Genomic DNA, 22,870 nt, shown 5'->3' on the forward strand with positions numbered 1-22,870 from the left:
TTGAGTTAAGCTCTTTTGTGTCCAAATTTCTGATGTTGCAAATCTTGAAAACCTACCATTGAAGCCTTGTACTACTACGTGTTCCTACACTAAATCTACCTCTGCACAGGTCCACCCATACTTCACTGAAATGCTTGAAAAAGAGATGATTTGTCCAAAAATCTTCCTTAAATTCAGTTAAGATTCATCTTGAAAGGTGGTAAAAAGCATTAATGTAAGTGACACTATGACCATCAAAGATAATGTTTTATTGCACTGACCGTTTAGATACAGGCATCCTTACTCCATTTCCATCCAGATGTTGTGAGGCAAGAACTGTGAAAATGGGATCATCTTTCATGTTAGCAGGACCATTTTGATGGGTTTTTGCATATTTCCCAAGTATTTCGTTATTTATAGCCCATTATTAGGCATTTCTTCCTCTTCCTTGAAGCATCCTACACAGGCTTTCATATTTTCCCATTTGTTAGTGTATCTTTCTGACGTCCTTTCATCTAATTTTGCAGCAACAACATTTTATGTATTCACTTCAGAACTGCAGCTTTAGCTCATACTCCGCTCCGCTAATAATCTGCTTCATTTTGAGTGCAATATTTTTCTTCCCCCTCTGGCTATTTTTTCCTTTAAAACATAGGAAAGTGTCGAGATTATTAAACATAACGGATAGAAGACCTTAAGGAAATTCACTGTAGTAAATTAATGAAAAACCTCAGTTTTTAAGCTCAGATCTGTTTCCAAAGACTGGTTGTCTTTTTGATCTAAAATAGATCATTTTAAATCTGTCATTTACAGAATGAAAGGAGTTTTTTTTTTTTCTAAGTGGTAAGTTTGTTGATTAGCAGCATTGTCTTTGAATGCATTCGTGTTCGGGGGTGAAAAATATCTGCTGCTGTGTCTTTGAAGGATAAAGAAGTGGATTCTCATGTGTGGCTGCATTGGTCAGTTAAAAAAAGTATATTGGAATAAACAGGATGAGTCACCAAGTTTGGATTGCGATGCTGTAACACTGTAGTCTTAGGATGGCATGCACAGACAAGCAAGCTGCATCTGACTCAAAACAATATTGGTTGGGATCAGTAGAAAATGCAGAAGGTTTTATCATCCTTTAAAGCTGTGTGTTAAGTTATACAAGAGTGGTCACAGATTTCAATTTACAACAAATCACTGTTGCATATTCATGATCAGTGCCTCAAGCCCTTTTTAGGCTGAAATCAAGCAACACTGCAGCAACAAAGATCCATTATTACACTGGCTGTGCTTTTTTACACAGAACCAAACACTGGCATAATGCCACCCCCATGTGTGACACAACATGCTACATGTGTTTTTTTATTATTATTTTGTCTGTTAACTGTTACATGTTTGTCTGTGTTTACCATGCTGCTGCCTGTCTTGGCCATTACACTCTTGTAAAGATTTTTTGTTTTAATTTCAATGGTTAAACACATTTTAACGCTCCAGTGTGTAAGATTGAGGTGAGGACTGCATACTGCAACCAGCTGAAACCTCCACCTGGTTCTTTCCATGTCCATTGTTCAGAAGGTATTTATCAGGAGCTGAATTTTCTGCAGAGGTGTCCCTCTCCGACACAGACAGACCTGGTTATTAAAACTGGTAAAAATACTCAGTCTAGCAGTTTCACATTTAAAAATCAATGTTTTCCAACACTGCTTGTCACAGAGAAAATGCGAATGATGCTGCCTGGAGCCAGTGTTTGGTTTGTCCGTTCAGGCCTAGTGAAACAACATGGCAGTGCAAAATCTCTTTGGATGGGGGCCCGCTCCCTTTTTAGATATAAATAGCTCACTCTAAAATAATAACAGCTCACCTGAAAAGAATTCTTATTTTCTTATATTTCATTTCTGCCATTACGTCTGACTCATTACTACACACTGGACCTTTCCAATTAAAAAATACAAGCATCAGCATCTGTGTCTAGTGTGACATATAACATGTGTTGGGCAGTGCTTTCTAAACAATACAAATGGCATAACATGGCAAAAACAATCATTTACTGTCCCTGTTTTATGGCTGTTGCTCTCATCCTCTGCTCGGAAGGGGAGAAGCTCCTGGACCTCATTGTCTCCCCAATTTCTTGACATTTTCAGTTTCTTTTCTACTCCTTTGAGATAGCTGCTACTAGCCGCTCACAACATAACACTCACAGCTCACACTTTGTAAACAGATGGTAATTCAGCGCAGTTTCTAGTTCTGTTGCTGTTTTAAAGTAAGAACAACTTTTTCCCATTATTCTGTCTTCCTACCTTTAATAGAGAAAAGCGATGCGGAAAAACAGGGCAACATTCCCGACTTGAACAGGCAGTGAAAAAGGGGTTTCAAATCATAAGCTTTACTTGCCATCCAGCTGAAGTAAAAGTTCAGTATGAACCCTTAATCATTGCTCCCCAAATTGTGTTTAATAGATTTAATAGCAAAGACATAAGCACATATATATTTTCCTCATTTGTGCTCCTTAATCTATATCAGATAATGCACACAACAAGAGCTGAGCTCTGCACGCTACAATGCCAAAAGTGTATTATCATCGGCTTAGAGCATCTGTGAAACAGTTGGGAGCCGTGTGTGTTTGTGGCGCTGAAAACAATGACATTTCCTTCGTTTGATTGTTTCTGCTGTGTTATTACAACCTCAAGGAGCATTTTGTAGGCACAAGGTTGAGCTACTGTACTCTGATCTGCCACTGTGATATTCAGCCTTAGCGATTGCTCTGCTATCTATAACATTAGGTTCAGCAGCACCCTCCCACTCTCCATCTCTGAAGAGTTATTCTGCCATGTCTTTTCTCTATCCTCAGTAGAAAGCCTTTCCCTAAAGCCTTTTATAAATCACTTCCCACTTCTTAGCTGAAATGCACTTTCATATTTGAAATATGCCAGGCTTGTGTGTATATGTGTGTGTAGATGCATGTGTGTATGCACTTGGAGACGAACAGTCTCCCAAATGCACTCCTCGAGAAATATTAAGGGAAGCACACACACACACACATACACACTCAGGCCTGGCATATTTCAAAAATGGTAAACAAAAGCCTTTCTGCTGAGGAGAGAGAAGACAAGTGGTAAAGGAACGTCTCATAAAGGGAAGCAGAGGAGCTGAACTGAATTTTAGAGGGAAAGACAGGACGCTGGACACACACATTTATACAAGATTGCGTGTTTGAAATGAAGTATGCCTCCTTTTGAACTTCATTTGCAGTACCTTTGCAGCAGACATTATAATCTACCACAGCAGGAAACGCACAGGTGTAACTAATAACGCTAACGATGGCTCTGTTCCATTTAAAGTGAGCCATTAAGCTGTGCAAATGATACAGCGTGCACAATGCCAGAGTCCTGAAACTGGCACACATAAATTGAATGCAGCAATTAGCGATTTTACTAGGTCCATCTGTGTATGGCAAGTCAAAATAACAGCTGTAAGAGGTCAGAAGTGTTCTTACATTTAATCAGAGCCCCTGCCAGTTTTGGCCTGCAGTCACACTTAAAACCAGGTGCATGCACTTGATGGTTTTGGACTGGAAGACTAAGTAGATAACTTGATCTCTGTGTGAAGGAACAGACCTTTTTCACAGCAGACATGTTGACTTGTCGCAACAGAGAAAGCACGGGTCAAACAGATTTGATATCAAGTCTCTTTGTAAACCAGTATGTTCACATGCAGTTTATTTACACATCATCAATTATATCTATGCTTTTTTTATTTTTGAGAACAGAGTGTGGCTCGAGATTTTTCAGCAGGAACCTCACCTGAGCCAGAGAAAGTAACCAAGTCTTACCCAAACCCAACATGCACTCTGTTTTCATGTCTGAACCCAACCTGAGATTATATAGCCTTTTATGGTTACACACACATCACATACACACATCACGCAGGATCATCTTCAGTGAAAAATGATGAGTTGTACCACTGGCATATGTCAAGTCTTTATCTCTATGAACTCCTCTTGAACTGTTAACTGAACTGTTTACATAATCCAGCCATCATAGTTTATTTGAAGTCATTGTGGAAGAAAGTGATATCATCCACAATGTATTGCTTCAGCGCTGACCTCTCCGTTTGATCGGCCTTCCAGCAACTCCAAAGTACAGTTTGCTGCTGCAGGCTGGAAAGGTCAGAGTGCCCTGAGCAAGTACACAGAGGTTTTGGTGACATTAGGTGATGACATATTGTGTTTAACAACCTTCCTTGTTAGCTAGCTTATGTAAACTTAACATTTACCACCTGAAGTAGCCTTTGTGTTGGGCTCATATTGTGTCACAATAGGCCGAATCCAACCTGAACCACATACAACAACATACTTTGTGAATGTTTATCAGAACCTGAGCTGATCTGTCAGGTCTTGTTGGGCTCTATTCAGGTATCCACACTCTAGAAGAGATGGGCTAAATTTATTCAGTCATCCGACATCTCAAGACACTTTTATGACTGGAGATTTGGTCATGTGAACGTTAAAAATACTGTACATTGACAAATAGCACAATATACATAAAAGCTGGGTTTAATTACCTTGAATAACTGACTTTAGCTGATGTAAAGCATCCATGTCTGTTTTGTTTTATCTGGAAATAATGTTTTATTTGGAGCCAATTTGTGTTTATATAAATTTTTCAAAAATTATAAGATTGCAGTTGTTTTTCCAATTTGATTGTTGACCTCAACTTTACTTAGTTTGTAAAATAGTAGTTCTTGTCAAGTTGTTGTTTGGTGGAGCTATGCTGGAATTACACAAGCTCCTCTGATCCCATTTTAGGGTATTAATAAGAGAGTTAAAGGTGTAATTTTCCCTGTTCAAACAAGTGCAACAAACTAACAGAGTGAGCTAGATGTCAATCAAGCCTGTATACACTCACACAGTCCTGAGAAGGGCTCTAATCTGCCAACATAATTAAACTGTCCCTTGTGGGCTCACCATGGGTGTGCAGGGCCTCTAAGCCTCAACGAGGGTCAGACATCAGGTATCCGCTGCCGTTTCAGAGAGGTGGTGATGGAGAGGGAGGAGGCTCAGGCTAGGAGGACAGCTGTGTCTCCCCTCATGGATCTCCTGGAAAAACAGCTGGCATTCTCCAACCTTTTCCTTTCCTTCCTTCCTTTCTTGTCTCCTGTTCCCCCTACCTCCCCCTCCCTCACCCACCCAAATTACCCAACAACTCATTTATATCTCATTACAGCTGAGTCAGCCACTGTAACCCAGAGTCACTTCAGAGCACACGCTGTTCATCCGCTCTTCAAAACGCTGAGCTCCTTTACACACTTTGACTGCACTGAGTCACACTGACATGATCCTCTGGGCTCAAACAGCACGTACTGTAAATAGAAGGTGTAGCCAGGGTTCGCTACAGTTCACATTTGAACCGGTACAGATACCTGTAATTCAGTAGTGGTACCCAGCCGTACCTTTTTTTTATTCAGTTACCGTACTTTACTTTCTCTGTGATTAAAAAAAAATGTAATTTTATAACATGCCTTATCACACATATATCTCATCTTCTGTCTTTGTGTCTTTGTGTGTGTTTGTGTGTGTGTGTGTGTGTGTGTGTTTGTGTGTGTGTGTGTGTGTGTGCATGTGTGTCTGCTCGTCCTGCAGTGAGACTCTTCTGTTGCCATAATGTTGGGTGTGTTCGTAAATCCAATCTGACGCTCTACATTAAAATTACTGCTGTTGTTTGAAGTAACAGAGCGTTCTGTTTCTACATTAATAAACAAACGGTGAAGTTCATCACACATTCACTCCACTTGACACTCTGTGTGGTGCACTGGATAACCAAACGCTATCTTCCAACAGCGCTCCGAATTTATAAATGCTCCATTTTCTGGCACACAGATTGGCTATTTCTAAAAGCATCCATTATATAGGAAAGAAAATTGATCCGAACCCGGAGAAGATGGAGCAACCACAGAGCTTCATAACTGGCTACCCAGTTTTGGGGTGCATTTGCTCCCTGTCTGGAGCTGAATCTGGCTGCGGTGCTCTGTTGTGGGCCTTGGAGCTCCATGGCTGGCTTCCAAGCATTAGGGTGCTTTATTGCACTTCCGCCTCTTGCCGAAACCTGGCGTTCTTACTCAAATGCGCTCGGTTACCGACATTTGGCACTGATTGATTTTTTTAGTTTTGTTAGGGGCTTTTTCCATTAATGAAAGGACAGCAAAAGATTGACAGGAAATGTGAGAGAGAGGGCGAACAACATGCAGCAAAGGACCACAGGCTAGAAATTGAACCCAGGCCTCTGCAAAGGCCTCAGCATGTGGGGCGCACACAAGTCAGCTAGAGGTCGCCCCTAGCACAGATTGATTTAACGTTGGGCGGCTCAGTGCTGCAGTGGTTAGCACTGTCACCGCAGAGTAAGAGGGTTCTGACTTTCGAACCCTCGGCCAGCTGTGGTTACTTCTGTGTGGAGTTTGCATGTTCTCCCTTGGTGTGAATGTGATTGTGAATGGTTGTCTGTCTCTATGTGTTGGCCTTGTGATAGTCTAGTGACTTTTCCATGTTGTACCGTGCCTCTCAGCCAATGATGGGCGGGATTGGGTCGAGCTCCTCGTGACCCTGAACAGGTTTATAAGCACTTACAGATAAAGAATGAATGACATCGTACTCGACAGTACTGATGAAATTCAGATGTAATATCCTGAAATGCACAGAGTTCACTACCCAACCCTAGGTGTAGCCAGTCCAACAATTGACAAGTCATTACATCATGTTTCAATAATTGTTAATAAATTCAAAACTTGTTTTTCTCTCCCAGATGGACAGCAACAAAATTACTTGGGATATGTAAATTTCACAACTGTGCTGCTGTTTTTATCATCTCTCCACACTCCAAAGGAATTTTACATATATTACTCACAGGCTTATATTTTCCACCCGTGCATTTGTCTCTTCACTCAAGCCAAAAGAACTTTACTTGTTGAACCCCAGGAGGAATATGTAAGTGGGAAGAGATCCACTTAAGCACTTTCCTCTTGCTTGTCTCTTTTTTTCTCAGTTTACAACAACAAATTAGGATAAAGAAGCTCAAGGTTAGCCACTTACAATGCCACAATATTTAATAAATTTAGCTGTTATACTTCTGTACTGGATTTACTTGTGCTATACATGGCATCTGCACAACTCTTTTTTTGACATCCCTGTGGGCACAAAGCTTCTAGGCTCACACTTTCACATGATGTCACACTGTTTTTCCTCTGTCACGCAGCAGCAGTTACCAGAGCACCTTGTGCCTTTGAAGAAATCCATGTGGATTAGTTATTGATTCTCCATCATGACTGAACATCATCTTTGTCTCCTTTTTGTTTCACCTTTAAACAACAGGGGAGACTTCACTGTCGCTCCCTTTGTCCCTTCTTTTTAATTGGATCTTTGCGATTGGTCACGTTTCCTGCATGTAGGTTTAAGTGGGTTTTTATGTGTCAGTTTCAGGCTCATTCATTAAAAGAGACTGCCTGAGCCGGAGTGCTTTCATTACGCATTAGAGTTTGCCTCCGTTTCATCCACTGTGAGCCTGGAATGTATTTCTTCACCACCGAGTCTTTCACTGCCTCCAGCCAAGTGGATTTATCCAGACAGACAGCTGGATAAACAGACCACTGTGGGCAGAGCCTCGAACAATCTGCAGCCTCACAAAACCCGCTGCACGTCTCCAATGATGACAGTTTTATTTCTATAGATGGACTGGGCAGAGGTTGTGTATGTTAGAAAGTTATTATTACATGTTTGTGTTAGGGAAGTGTTTGGATAGAGGGAGGAATTGGACTCAGGCCACACGCATGAGTCAAGTTTGTACAGAGGAGTTTTTGTTGTGTAGGTCCTACTGGTGTTCGACACCTGGAAGTTGCTGTCTTCTCTGATCTATGTTCTTTTTTTATTTATGTTTGTCCTTAAAGGTCCAGTGTGTAGGATTTAGGGGGCAGAAATAGAGTATAATAAAATGAGTGTGTTTCCTTTAGTGTATAATCAGCTGAAAATAAGAATCATCAGTCAGTCATCACTCAGAATTAATTTTTTATATCTACATGGGGAGCAGGTCCTGGTTTATGGAGATCGTCATGTTGCACAGCCATGTTTTTTGTCCAGTAGCCCAGATTGAACTAGAAATGCCCTTTTTTAATTTTGCATGAGCCACCATAGTAAGCAGCCTCTCTGTGTCCAAAAACACAGAGAGACTATTCCTCTCCTATCGGAAACCGATTTATTTAGTGGTTTTAGCAGTTTAAATCACCAAGTCTTTTTGTTCAGTGGAAGAAGAGATCTCTGTGAATAATTTGGCTACCAGTAAAAACTTTCTGAATGCCTGGATTTAAACTTATCACAGGAAGAAAAGTGAGCATACAGTAGCAAGTGGTGGGCTAGCATCCTGTCTCTGACATGCCAAACAGCATAGGAGAAACAGTTATTAATGATCCCATACGATACAACTTTGTTACACTGAAATTCATTTTGCGTCCTCAGACGGCTCCAGTCAAGAAGTTAATCCACAAATTAGACGTACAAACACACAAACAGAACATAGCCATTAAAAGTAATGACGATGGAAAACATCAAATAACATCCTCACACTCAGATCTTAATGAGCAGCACGCTGATTTTGGTTTAGCAAAAGGATACATTGATGTATAAGCAAAATTTTCAGCCTGTTGCACTTAAATGGAGTGACTGAATCACCGGTTGGAGGGCAGAAGTTGGTATTCTACAAATAGAGCATGTGAGAGGTTAGTAGATGCTAATAGCAAGTCTGGGCATGGTCTTTTTGTGAGTTGCCTGAAAGGAGTGTGCCACAGGTTGGCTCATTATCTTCTTGCAAATTTGGAGTTGATTGTATGAATTTGTAATGTGAAACTTCTGTATTCAGTGTTTTTACCGGTTTAACTCATCTGATCCACTTGTTTTGGAGAGAAAGAGACCTCTAAGGATAATTGCTACAAACGTCTGTCTAATTTGCATGTATGACATCTGTTGCACGTCTGTCCTGGAAGAGTGATCCATCCTGTCTTGCTTTTACTGGGGTTTTTCCCCTCATGTTTTTCCAGTTAAAGGAATTTTTCCTCATCTGAATCTGAATCAAAGATCTCTGGATAAAGGGCGTTGCCTTTTGGACAGATTGTAAATCCCTCCGAGGCTAATTTGTGTTTTTGATTCGGACCCAGCCCAAGCAGTTCCCTCCCAAAAAAAAGAGGGAAGACAAAAGGAAGAGAGACAAGGGGAGAAGTCAAGTGGAGACCCCACCCTTCGGCAAACGGCAATAACTAGAAATCTGACGTTGTAAAAGCAGAAATCCCAAAGCAGCCCCAATATTTACGTAGCAAGTTCAATATAATGAGCCAGAGTAAAAAGTAAAATGTCTGCTCTTCACGTTACACCAAGTCCGAGGTGCCGTGTAGGTGGGGTAGGGTTTAAGGATAAGGGTCAATGACAGGGCAGCTTGGATGATATGTGTGACAGTCAGTTTCCCTGTTGGGTAGCTGTAAGACAGTAGCTTGAAGGATGAAGATGGCCCAGCTCACCCAAACAGCTCAGAGAGGGAGAGCAACACTGAGCCCTGGGAGTAAATAAGAAGCAAACTTTGTGAGGACACAGCCGAATTCAAGCAATCTGTTTCAGGCGTGGCTGTTCCCTCATATCTCTGGAGGATCGGTGTCATGTATTGATTTCTGCCCTCATAATAGCTGCAGCTGCAGCAGGGATTCTGGTTTTTATGGTTATGATCATAACGTCCACTATCAATGTCAACTTTAATGACTGGTGCTATTCTGCAGACTGGGTTCCCCCCGTGGGAAGCATAGAAGGGCTGTTTACGTTTGTAAAACCCCAAAATGTAAATAGTAAGGTGAACCTTTGTTCAAGCAGACCAGACACAGAGATTCTGTGGTTATGGAAACTAAAAAGTTACAATGGGTTTTCTTAAGTTATGGTGCACTCAGGATTTAGAAACACCACAAGAATTTGGTTTGATTTTTTTTTTTTTTTTTTTTTGTGGCCAAATAGTGTTAAAGGGACAGTTCAACCCAAAATTAAAAATACGCTTTTTTTCCTGTAACCCGTAGTGCTATTGTTTTGGTGTTAGGTGTTTTTTTGGAGATATCAGCTGCTTTCTGTCTGCTTTCTCTGCAATATAATGGAACTAGATGTCACTAGGCTTGCGGTGCACAAAGCACCAAAAAATACATTTGAAAAACATAACAGCAATGTCTCTTTACAGAAATTATGACCCACTTATTCAAGATTATCCACAGAACTTATTGTTAGCAATTTCATGTAGAAACTATTTTTCTCTATACTGAACTACAATCGCCAACAGTTTTACCACGCAGAGGGAAGCGTATATCTACTCATGGACTGGAGGCTCGTGCTTGTAACAATGTGAGATGTAAACATTAATGGCGTCCTCCTCAACTGAGCTATGATCAGAACCCGGTTTTATTGCCAAGTACATATACATACACAAGGAATTTGACTCTGTGTTTTGGTGCAGAACAATTAACATAAAGGAAGAATAAAAATATTGAAGAACACAAAATGTACAAAATGTGCAATGGAGGGATTGTACAGTTGTGCAGAAGTTGGAGTTGCAGTGCATCTACAGTCTAAACAAATAAATTAACCTATAGTGTGCAGTGTAACCAGAGAAAGTCCAGTTAGCTAACTCAGTGTTGCTAGTTGAGCTAGCAGTAGATGCAAGCGTCTGTATGCTGAGTGATTCAGTTGACAGGTGTAATTTGGTCGAAAGAAATAGTTTCTACATGAAAATGCTCACAACAAGGTCTGTGGATTATTTTGTGTAAATGGGTCCCAATTTCTGAAAAGATATTGCTTTCAGTGTTTCGATTGTTTTTTTAATTAAAAAAAAAAAGTGTGCTTTGTGCACCACAAGCCAAATGCTATCTAGTTCCATTATATTTGAAAGAAGTCAGGTATCTCGATGGACGATTTCTGCAAGGTAACCAGCACAGCAGTTAAGAGGACAATATGTATATTTAATTTTGGGTGAACTGTCTATTTAAACCTGGACTCTGGCTTGAAGTGGATCTAGTTTTTATTGCGTGAATGTCACCAATCACCAGGAACATCACTAACCACATAAATCCCTTTGACTAATGCTTATCCAAACCATGAGGACAAGCAAAATCTTCAAATGCTCAAAATCTGTTTTATGTCATGAACATTACACGGATAAGTCATGTCTCATGGTTAGCACGCCCAAAACGTGGCGAGTAAAATCCCAGCTATAGTGTGAACTGTGAGAATGGAGCAGAAATGTGAACAGCTACAGCAAGAATCAACATCTGGTTTTTACATCTTCGACATCTGACAGAGATGGAGAGAGTATATCCTTTTTCCAGGAGTGTGCACCGAGTATTTCCCCAAACTTCATCATCACTGTTCTCTCTGGCACATCCAGACCGTAAGCAGAACCAGATGGAAAGCTATAGAGTTTCTCCTCTATATTTCTGTCAAAATACAGACCCCCCACTGTGGTTTTTATTATGAAACACTTGACAGTATGAATTGTATCACTGTTGTTGTAGATTTAGCCAGCTCCCCAGTTCATTTGGCTTTGATCAAAAAACTAAAGAAACCTTTATTGACCTCTGAACACTTGAAATGAAGCACTGGCTTCTTTGTTTTTTAAGGAATAGTTTGTAAGATTTAGGGGGATTTAGAGGCGTCTAGCGGTGAGGACTGCAGATTGCAAGCAGCTGAAACTTCTTTCAGTTTTCATGTCTTCAGTGTTCCTCATTCAAAAGTTTTTAGGTCTCCTCCTCTCCGAAACAAACACACCAGTTAATTCAAAGTGGTAAAAACATTGGATAAAGCAGTTTCACATGAAAAAAAACACAAGAAAAGAAGTTTTTCTGACACTCTTTTCGTGGAGGAGCTTCTAACAATGGTGGCGGACGTGAAATTGCAAATGGCCCTATCTAGAGTTGGGGCTTGGTTTGTCCATTTTGGGCTACTGTAGAAAAATGGTAGTGCAACATGGTGGACTCCAAAGACAAGGACCTGCTTCCTGCTTCCTATATAGATACAAACAGCTCTTTTTTAAGGTAACAAAAACCCAACAGTTCTCATTTTCAGGTGATTACACACGAAAGAAAACCATCTCTCTCAAGTACTGTACTTAAGTACAACTTTTACTGTATTTGAGTATTTTAATATTTCTATTACTCTATCCTTTGAATTAAAGGTTTTTGTGTACAAACCTTATGAAAATATACAAGTGCAGCTGAAACTATTAGTCGAATGATTAGAAAATTAATTGCTAACTATTTTGAGAACCATTTGAGCCTTTTTTTTTCATGCAAATACATTTTATGGTTCCAGCTTCTTAAATATGAGGATTTGCTGCTTCTCTTTTGATAGTTTTTATTAATTGATTGGTTACATTGATTTTTGCATTGAATACTTTTACTTTTATTACTTAAATACATATTCCTGATTGTGCTGACATATTTGTACTTAAGTTACATTTTCACTGCAGGACTTTTACTAGTTACAAAGTATTTTTATGTTGTGGTATTAGTACTTCTACTCAATTAAACAATCTCAGTACTTTGTCCACCACTGGAGATTGTTTTATTTGAATGTTTTTTGGACACCTGAATTTGGTAAAGTGTCCAGTATTTCACAGAAAAATGAAAATTTGATAAAATATAATCTTTTTCATCTCTTTAATCCTGTGGCCATAAAATATGTACAATCCTAACTCCCAAGTTTGACTGCACAACATCCAGAGCCCTCAACACAAACTACGATTCAGTCAAACTTAGTGAAAAGCAGCAGTTACACTTTTTTTCTGTTGCCAGACTTTCTCTTATTTTGTTTGTCTGACCTTGAAATTTAAGTGTATTTTTTACCTAACCAATAACTGCACAGCCGCCGAATCCCTGCATAACATCAACTGCCTTTGTAATAAGCTTCTATAATAATAATAATAATTGATGTCTGTATTTGCGGGATGATGGGGCTTATTAGCCTTTTTTTTCGTCTTCATTGTCAAATTTTGGGTCAAAAAGAACGTGAGGAGCTAACAAAAGATGCAGGGGGGGCCACACACAGGAAAACATTTAGTGTTTCACAAATATGCATTTGCAAGGTTATCAGAATTCATTTAGATGCACATTCTTATGCATGAACACACAAACACACACACACACACACAAACAGAAACACACACACAAACTGAAACACACACACAAACTAAAACACCCTGGAGAATAGATAAGCAGGCTCCAGGGACAGACGACTGTTCCCTGAATAAACAACCACTCCTTTGTCTGCTGCATCCCACTCGTCCTCATCCCTTTCCCCCACGGTTGCCACAAACCCCTCCACCACTGTACACAAACACACATACACACATGCACACACAAACCCACAGTGGAATATATGAAAACTTAGTGTCATGCTTCATAGCCAGCCATCCAAACAGCGCTCCTCATGTGAATTTAGGGCACGAGACGCCCCTCCCAGATATGAATCAGGGTCCTCTCATTTTCTCACATTAGCTCACCTGGATTAACATCAGGAAATACATTGGCTGACAGACATTCCTTCGCCGTAAGCGTTTTCCAATCCTTGGACTGAATGCCGTGTCCCTTTCTGCTGACTGCTCAGGAGCTGCACTGGTACAATGCCAGAGGTTTTTGGCTGCGTGTAGGCGGACAGAGTGGATATATAGTATGTCTAGGGGGGAAAGAAAAAATACAGCAGTAGTTATAGGGCTACAGAAATGGGACTTTCTGACAGTTCTTCCTATCCATGGCAGCTATATTAGATTGTAGGCTAGATACTGTTAAAGGCTAGATTTGTTATGGAGATGTGACTCTGAAGGTGTTGGTTAAAGAAGACAGATTTTGGGAGGCAACATAAGAAAGCAGATTCTGATTTAGATATAATGAAATAAGGAGATGAAATAAGTTTTATAAACAAAGATGAGTTTGTTTTATTCTGTCCTGCAGGCGAGAAATGTCCCTGTAAGAGAAATGAAGTTGGAAATGTTCATATAAAAATGCAAAGAGGGCGACTCTTGGCAGAGATTGAGAGAGGCAGATTTCAGCCACTGGTAGGGTTCCAGGTGGCGTGGCTAGCTCGCCTCATTAGAGAATATTATCCAGCATACCTCACAGCAACCGCCCATGTCCCCCACACACACACCCTCACCCAGCCGCCACCGACTGCTAGAAGGGACGTTTACCCTGGAAATCAGAGAGGAGAAAGACAGGGAGGGGAGAGGAGGATGACATTAATAGCCAAGAGCTTCACACAATCAAATGTCAGGGTTTTTTTTTAAATGTCTCTCTGCACCTCCTGATTGATGGGCAGCTCCGAATGTAATTACTTTGAACAAACCTCCAGGAAATGAATTGTTTAACATCAGGCGGAAGGTAGAGGCGAGGAGAGTTTGTACAATAGTCTAACAGGGCCAACTTTCCCCTCGTTTTATTTCTCAGTTTGTCCTTTTCTTGCCTCCTCTCTCGCATCTTATCCTGCAATCCATAGCACTCTGAACTCAGAAAAAATAAGTCCTCTAACAGGGAAAAGTGCAGTGAAACAGTCATTCAAGTCAGTATTCAAAGTCTGAAACTCAAGAACCATCTAACTCGAGTTCACCGTCATAAACACACCTGACATCACAGCAACATGACAGCATGCACTTAGCTGAGCAGAGTGACCTTTTTTGGTAACCCTGTGATGTTTTATGTTGTGTTGGTGTTGTGAAATGTGCTCTAAAAATGTTGTAGCTGCCTTTTTGATTTTGATTCAGTTGATTTGTGCTTCATAGAAGTCTTAGTGAGCATGTGTATCTCTGTCTACGTGCACAGAATAACTTTACGCTGTTGGCTGTGGTGGTTCACGTTATTACACCCTGCACACACTTACACATTTTTGTTGAATGTCATTTTAAATAAGTACAAAAAGCAAGACAGTTGACTTATTTTGTCAGCAAACTCTTCATGTTCTTAATCGTGTGTGTGTGTGTGTGTGTGTGTGTGTGTGTGTGTGTGTGTGTGTGTGTGTGTGTGTGTGTGTGTGTGTGTGTCTGTAGGTGTGTGTGTGTGTGTGTGTGTGTGTCTCTTCTTTATCATTCTTTGCCCCCCTCTCTAAATTTGTACGTTTTAGCTGGTCTGTGAACACAGTGTAGCTGAAATACTTTATGATTTCTCTTTTTCCTCAACAGCAGTTTGGGGAATTTGAGTCATGGAGTGAATAATTGATAAGTTGTTCTGGTCAGAGTTGATCAGATCGATCAATGGATGAGAGGAGCTGCTGCTGTGAAGCAAGTGAAAGCAAACTTTTAGACTCAGCACAATAGATGGTAAAGTTTCACTTTCACTGCACCTGGTGTTCTGCTGCTCCGTCAGTACACTCAGAGAGTGCGGTGCTATGCATAACTGAACGCTATATATGTTTTCCAATAGTGCCCCTAATGAAAGGTCCAGCTTCAAAAACAGAAAATCTATTTGTGGAGACAGATGTTTAAATCGCAGCAGGCTGCCAAAAATAAATGAATGTTTGGGAAACCCACATATGTTTCATTGATGATTAGCTCTTCAAAAGTTCATATGAATTTCAACTCGATTATTTGAACTGTGGATGTTCTCTTTCCTCACTTTTAGGAAAAAAGTGGTTGGAGCATCATTTCTATGTGCTCTACAGCCCTAAACCGAGATGGCGTACTGAGATTGATTTCCAGGTCACAGGCAGGAGGACGGAGAAAAGAGGAGATGAGGAGGCACAATAGAGAGAAATGAGAGGAGCCCTCTGTGTGTTTCTGTGCTTGTGCACTCATGCGTGTTGCTCTACAAGGAAGAGATGTTAGCAGGGAGATGTTTGTGAATTTTCAGTTTTCAAACATGAGTGAGAGTAGAGACCGAAGCTCATAGACGAGCGTGGTAGAAAGGATCAGACAGATGTGTGGCCATGTGTGGGTGGACCCAGCCCCAGGTTTCTTTTGTTGTTCTTCTTCAAGAGGACACTTGTGCTCTCCAAATCTCTCTGTGAAGTTTCTACTGAGTCAGAGAGACCTGCTCTCTATCATGCAATGCAAAGCAGATTGTTTTGTGGTACATGCTGTATGTCAGCCGAACTGTTTAATTTGCATCAAGTATTCCCTGAGAATACTGTTAATTTCAAAGAGAGAACTTTAATTTTCAAAAGAAAATGCATTATTTTATATATAAAATGGAAAATTCGCTTTTCCCAATTAATGAAAGCTAGTCAAACATATGAGTTTGGGCTGCAACCAATGATAATTTGCATTTTCAATTAGTTTGTTGATTATTGTCTCAATTTTGAGTCATTGAAATGTCAGAAAATACAAAAAAAGGTCCATCACAGTTTGCCAGAGCTCAGGGTGATGTATTTACATTGTTTTGTTCACAACAGTTCAAAACCCCAAAATATTCAGTTTACTATTATAAAAGACAAAGAAAACTACCAAATATTCATAATCAAGAAGCTTAAATCACTTGATTTGCTTAAATTATGACTTCAACATTTAACTGATTCTGCATAATGTTGCTGATTAATTTCCCGTGGATCAATTAATAATCGCGCTCTTCTCTCATGTACTTATACTGCTGGAATCATCCGCGCCCATTTGCACAGTTGTCAAAGCCGATTCCCGTTATATTATCCATCCCAGGCTGGTCTCTAAATTACCATTCATCTAGTTTGCTGGTTGAAAAAATTCAACATAAGTAATGGTCTCATAGAACTGTTCTGTGTTCAATCATGTTCTCATTATTTAGTGTGTGCCACCCTTCAGTGTTTTAAATCACAGTTAAGTATCATTCCATTGTTAGTTTATAATACCTACTCCCAGGGTGCTTCGGTATTCAAGGCAGGATGTCTTCTCATTTGTGGAAACTAAATTAAAATCATTCTGAAGATATTTTTGGCGCACTATTGTTTGTGCCTGGATCCACGGCTCCCCTGGCTCAGACACACAGTGTGTATTTATATCTAACCTCACACTGTTTCTTAGCCACACTAGATTACAGCCAGAGGTGGAGGAAGTACTCAGGTCAATTTACTCAAGTCCATGAAGCAATGCCACACCAAAAATCATACCCGTATCAAGCACGGGTCAGGACACATGTCTCAGTTTGCCAAGCGACTATAACCAGCACCACATTATAGCCTTCTTTACAGAAATCCCAAGTTTGAAGCTTATTGTATTATTGTATTGTTGTTTTTTAAATGTACTTGGCCTAAAATGTTGTCTTGTATGTAAAACTCTGGGTTGCTCTGAACTGAAATGATCAACTTCTTCATATTTACGGAAGAAAGGAAAGAAATCTGCAGGTGGTTATCGGTTGTTTCTTGTCACATGACGTGGTCACTTTGCTCTGTTCCAAAAGTTAACGCTTGGGAACACTTGCAACCCGCAGTAGCAAAGCTCTTGCTTTTCAGCACGCCTCCAGCGCATCTACATTGGAAACAATAGATCTGAGAGACCAAAAAACAGGGTATGTTGCTTTAGTAAAAGTACAGAGGTACTTAACTAAGTGTACTTCAAGTGTTCAAAGTAAAAGTATTCATTTCGCAGAACGGCTGCTTGGGAACGGGTTAATGTTGTAGCAGGTGAGACTGATTCAAACTACTTTTTACACAGTTTCATAGCATAATCTGTACGAATATATCATATGTAGGATTATTATTGATTAATCTGCTGATTATTCTCTTATTTAATCAATGTGTTGTCTATGAAATGTCAGGAAAAGGTAAAAGTTTTCTTGAGTCTGAGTCCGTCCTTGAGTGAAGTCTTGGTTTGACTTGAGCACCAGCCCAAATATGTACTCACTTTAAGATCACTCACATTATGAACAAAGCTTGTTCTAAGCATTACTGTTCAACTTCTGAACTTTAATCAGCTTAGACTCTGTTTCACTTTACTGTTACATTTTCTGAAATTTGGAAATAAGGAAGCAGACAGTTAATCCTTTGCTGACAGTAAAGGGATTTTCCTAACGACCATATTCTGTGCATTTACACAGAAGTCTAAACTTTTAGACTAGTTGACCAGTCTAAAAGTAAGAAAAAACTCAGAAAGCCATCAAAAATGAACCAAATTTAATCTATACAGTTAAACATTGTCCCGAAAAATACTGCATATATTATAAAAGCCATTTGAAATTGTTACATGTCACATTTTTTTCAATTATCAGTTGAATTTAAATTGACACTTACATGCAGTGTGTATCATGAAAACTGCACATTGTCCTACAAAACATGGCCACAACTCACTAAATAAAAGTTAACAAATAACATTTGTCAAAAACAACATTCTTTTGGAATATAAATGTTTAGGAAACGTGCCTGAGGAGTATTAATATGTAATTTCTAGGTGTACATAAATACAATAAAAATGTTTTAATATAAAGTTAAACCACCTAGTATCTGGTGCTGACTAGCAAGAATAGAAAGGTTTAGTTGACTAATCATGCACATTCCAAATAAAGTACACATAACAAAGAGAATTCCCAGAGGCAAAGTTTTCTAGCTGTTATAGTAAATACAACATGTTTGAAATGTTTGCGACTGTGTGTGGGTAAAGCTGCAGTTTGCAGCTGTGGTATCTAGTGTGAAACAGTTGTGGAGGACAGCAGCTCTGTGTGGCTCGAACACTCTTTGAAGCCTTTTGTTCCAGTATTAGATAAAACAGCTGTGATGTAGGTGCCCTGATGACCCACTCACCCACTCGTCCCTGTAGCATTACAGATTAGTGGATGGTGAATGGAGCTGCCTGACTGCTTGTCCTTTTATATTTATTATGAAAGTGTGGCCCAGTGCTCTGTGGCAGGAACTGCTTATTAACCTCATTCACACCCACCTTTACATGATCCACTACGAATGCAATTTAGGATTGATTTTCAAATCTTATTGATCTCATGTAATGCTTCTGTGGACCAACGCTTTTTTTGTTGGGTTTTTTTTGTGATGGCATTTTACACAAACAAGAAAAATGGAAAAATAAATGGTGACAGGCAACAAATATCCCATGTCCCAATATGAATAATAATAATAGCTGTGTTAATATATAACTTTGCAAACAGAAATATGCAGCTCAAATATAAGAAATAAATCAAGAACACAAGCATTTACAAACAGGAGACACAAGTAGTGAAGAAACTGGTGTATAAAGTCCGATACTTTTTCCTTCTTCTTTTTTTTAAGATTCGTACTCATAATTACAAAGATGGATAAGGGCCATATTGGAAAAAAAAAATAAAATTTCATATTTGCGAGAACAAAGTCAAATTATTACAAGAATAAAATCTTATTTTGAGGAAAAAGTGGATTAATTATCTACCACATCTGTATGAACTCTGTTGCCATTTATACTGTTACCTGACTTTTCTGCTATAATCTGGAACTCTTTTTCTTGTAAATTGAAGGTTTAATCATGTAATATCACTTTTTCCCATTAAAGTTAAACTGTTTTCTTGTAATATCATGACTTTTTTCACGGAAATTACGACTTTATTCCTTTAATGTAATGACTTTATTATTGCAACCTTTTTTTCTCCATTACTGCCCTAATCCTCCTCAGTATGTAACAAAAACAAGTAGATGGTAAAAATGGTAAAAATCATAGACCATATAGACAAGTATAAGAAATACAAAAGAAATATCAAATAGTAACAATGATGTTAGAAAAAAAAGTGGAATTAATTAAAAGCAAGATAGTGAAAATAAGCTGTTTCTTAGAACTATCAACAGAAGTTGCTTGTCTTATTCGTGACGGGGGTTTGTTTTTGATGCACAACAACAGAAAGCTCCTTCAACATACTTTTTGTAATTTATTTTTGGTTCATTTTAACCATTTTCTTTGTGGTGTGCAGGATGCAGAAGCCAAAAGAAACCCATAATTGACAGGTTGACTAAGTTCTGTGTGGCTGAGTATTTGAACTGTGAACTTGGGCGTTGCTGAAATCATCTTAAATCTGATATGTTTTTTTTTTTTTTCTACAGACAACAAACAATCAAGCTCACTTGTTTGATGGTCTGAAAAGAACTGGGAAGGAAATGAAATAATGATTAATGAAGGTTAACATTACTCTGACATTTATCCCCTGCATTTGGCACAAATATAAAGTGTCTCACCACTGAATCAAATTTAGATGACCTCGGCCTTTCTGACGTCTGCTGCTTCTTCTCTCCTAATGCATGTCTGTACTCTTTCTTTTCTCCAGTCCATCAATGTTATTGTTATTTCCGATCACGCAGCTTTACTAATTATCTTGTCTGCTCCTGGAAAGCTGGTTTGCCCCCCCAAGCTGATGGCTAAGCACCCATTTACTTGCTGACAAAAGCTACATTTTGTCTCTTTTTTTTCCCCAAAAACAAGATTTTCTGTCAATCAAAAAAAACCCAGAGATGACCCCCCTCTACAATATGAGAAGCCTTAAAAATTGCACCTGGTGTTGCAATCCTTGTCTCTAATTGACAACATCAACATTACTTTCCTTTCCTCTATAGGTGGCGCTGGGTGGCATTTGTTGAAATATGTTGAAATGTTCTGATTGTAGAGCTCCCCCTTGTGGAGAATCAACAGCCTGTTATATTGTAAAATGTGAATCTGTGAGTCACTAAAAAGCTGGTCCGTTTAAAGCAGTATTTCACCGATGCAAAGAGGGCCCGAAATTGCTGCTACAACTCTTGAGAAAAAGGATGCTTTTGCTCAAGAGGCTGAAAATCTACCACTAGAATGCACTGCACCTTACAGGGCCAATACACACTCCTGCCTGTGGGTGCTGTAATGTGAACTTATCGGATTGAGACAATGGCAGCCAGCTTGAAGCAAACAATCTTGTATGACAGTTAAATGGTCAGCTAAAACGTGTTTCTGAAAACATTTAATGTGAGAAATATACAGCTCATTTACAGTATTTGGGTTAACTTTGATCGATAGTGCTTAGTTTTAATCTCAGGTTTACACTGTGCAGAAGGCAGTATGGCACCCACTTCCTGTTCGCAAACTCTTGCCATTACAGCTAAACGTGTCACTAAAATGTGTTTCTTAAAACATTTTAGGGGAGAAATAGGCCGTGCAGTAACATAATGTTGATTTATATTCAAACAGCACTGCCTGGTTTCACCATTTGATGAGATTGTTTTGGGTTGGTGGGATACTGCAGTTTATCTGCACACACTCCCACATTGTTTTGATACAAAGCTGGTTGAAAATCGGCAAAGTATCCCTTCAAGCTCTTTGCATCGAGACAAATGGGAAAAAAAAGATGCATCTTACATCACTGACTTTAGTGGGATAGTGGGCTTCAGCGGGCTGTTGTGATGATTCTACTAAAATTTGATCTGGCAGCGTCACTTGTGGATTTTTTTTTTTTTCTGGAGTTTTGTACTTCAGGACATCCGTAAGTTAGAGAATTTATCCTCTTAGGGTTGCAGCTGTGATAGACAGAAAATGATGAAAGAAGTGTTTTTTTTTTCTTTGAGGGCCTCTTAACTCTAAAAAAGAAAAAAAACAACAGGATGTCATTTTCACACCCGTATAATGCTTTCTCATGTGTAAACTGTAAACAGTGTAAAATCTATTCATATGTGGAACATAATGGCAAATCCCCTAGAAACTGCATAAATTCACTCATCGGATGAAGTGCGCTCGTCTGCATGTTCATCTGCGTCTACTTACCGCACACATTGTAATGAGTCACTCTGCAGGAGAGAGAAAACAATGGTATGTTAGTGATGAAACATGTCCTCTAGCTACGTTGTTAAAAGTGGAGATGAGAGAAGTCTGCTGTCGCTGGAAATCCTTAGGAAGAAGTAAATAATCTCCTTTATTACACACAGCTCTGCTACATGCTTGCTTCAGGTCTGGGGCTCTTAATGGATGAGGATAAATACATCAGCGCACACAATCACACTCACACCAACACACACTCCAGAGGGAACATGAGCAGCACTGCAGTGAAATTGCACCAGCCGTGCCCTGATGTAACCAGATCGTTTCCTCCATGTGAGCTGAAATCTTGTTTGCGTTTGCATCAAGAGACGACACATGAACTTATAAGCATGTTTCGTAATTTTACCACTGGAACAGCAGAGCATTGGCTCAGCAGATAATGGAGTCTGATCTCCAGAAATATAATTTCCCAGATATTTTTAACATGCTTTCTTCTTCTGCAACCTCCACAACACTGAATCCAGTCTTGGTGTGTGCTCTGTCTTGTTTCTTAAGCCGTTTCTATGCAAAATGTTTGGCATTCACGTTGGTTATTGCAACAGCCTCCCATCTTCCATCCACCCTTTCTTATCTTCCCTCCCCCCATACGTCTTCTTATTCTCTGTAATGTGCAGAAGAAGCCATCAATCGCCTGGCAACTAGGGTCCTTTTTATCACCTGTTTCCTGTCAGTCGGACACCTTGTTAGAGACTAATGTTGAGGTCATCAACAGACATAATTTCCATCTATTTTCCTTTAATGTACCTCGCCTGGCTTCTTTTTTTTTTCTTTTTCTTTTTCTTTTTTCTATGTGGCCTCTATTTCTCTTTCCTCATTTTTGTCCTTCAGCCAGTTTTATCAGTCTGACGTCTTTATTACACCCGCTCCGGCTCCAGGGACCTATTCTGAGTCTTCTCTGTAATGTGCATATTTCTTTATTCTCCTTCACTGAGTGTCATTTAATCCATCCATTTTCTTTCCGACAGCAGATTTAGAGGAAATCACTTAAAAGAAAATGTATCTATTTCCAGTTAATGGTGTATACTGTAGAACAGTAAATATCATTTTTCCTTCATCGGATTATCGCTCTTGAAGACAAGAATAGTCAGAATGGTAAGGGACTGTTTGTTACTTATCAGAGGAGAGGGTATGGCCGGGCTGTGACT

The 22,870-nt window shown here is 39.5% G+C and overlaps 1 protein-coding gene across 5 annotated transcripts in view; it reads left to right on the forward strand.

Moving 5' to 3' along the window:
• LOC121947736 (ecto-NOX disulfide-thiol exchanger 2) overlaps window positions 1-22,870 on the forward strand; it is a 242,114-nt gene that overhangs the window by 152,893 nt on the left and 66,351 nt on the right. The gene's annotated exons all lie outside the window — the stretch shown is intronic.

Source organism: Plectropomus leopardus, chromosome 8 (genome assembly GCF_026936395.1).
Source record: "Plectropomus leopardus strain MGB_pleo_1.0 chromosome 8, ASM2693639v1, whole genome shotgun sequence".
In the NCBI taxonomy this organism is placed as follows: domain Eukaryota; kingdom Metazoa; phylum Chordata; class Actinopteri; order Perciformes; family Serranidae; genus Plectropomus; species Plectropomus leopardus.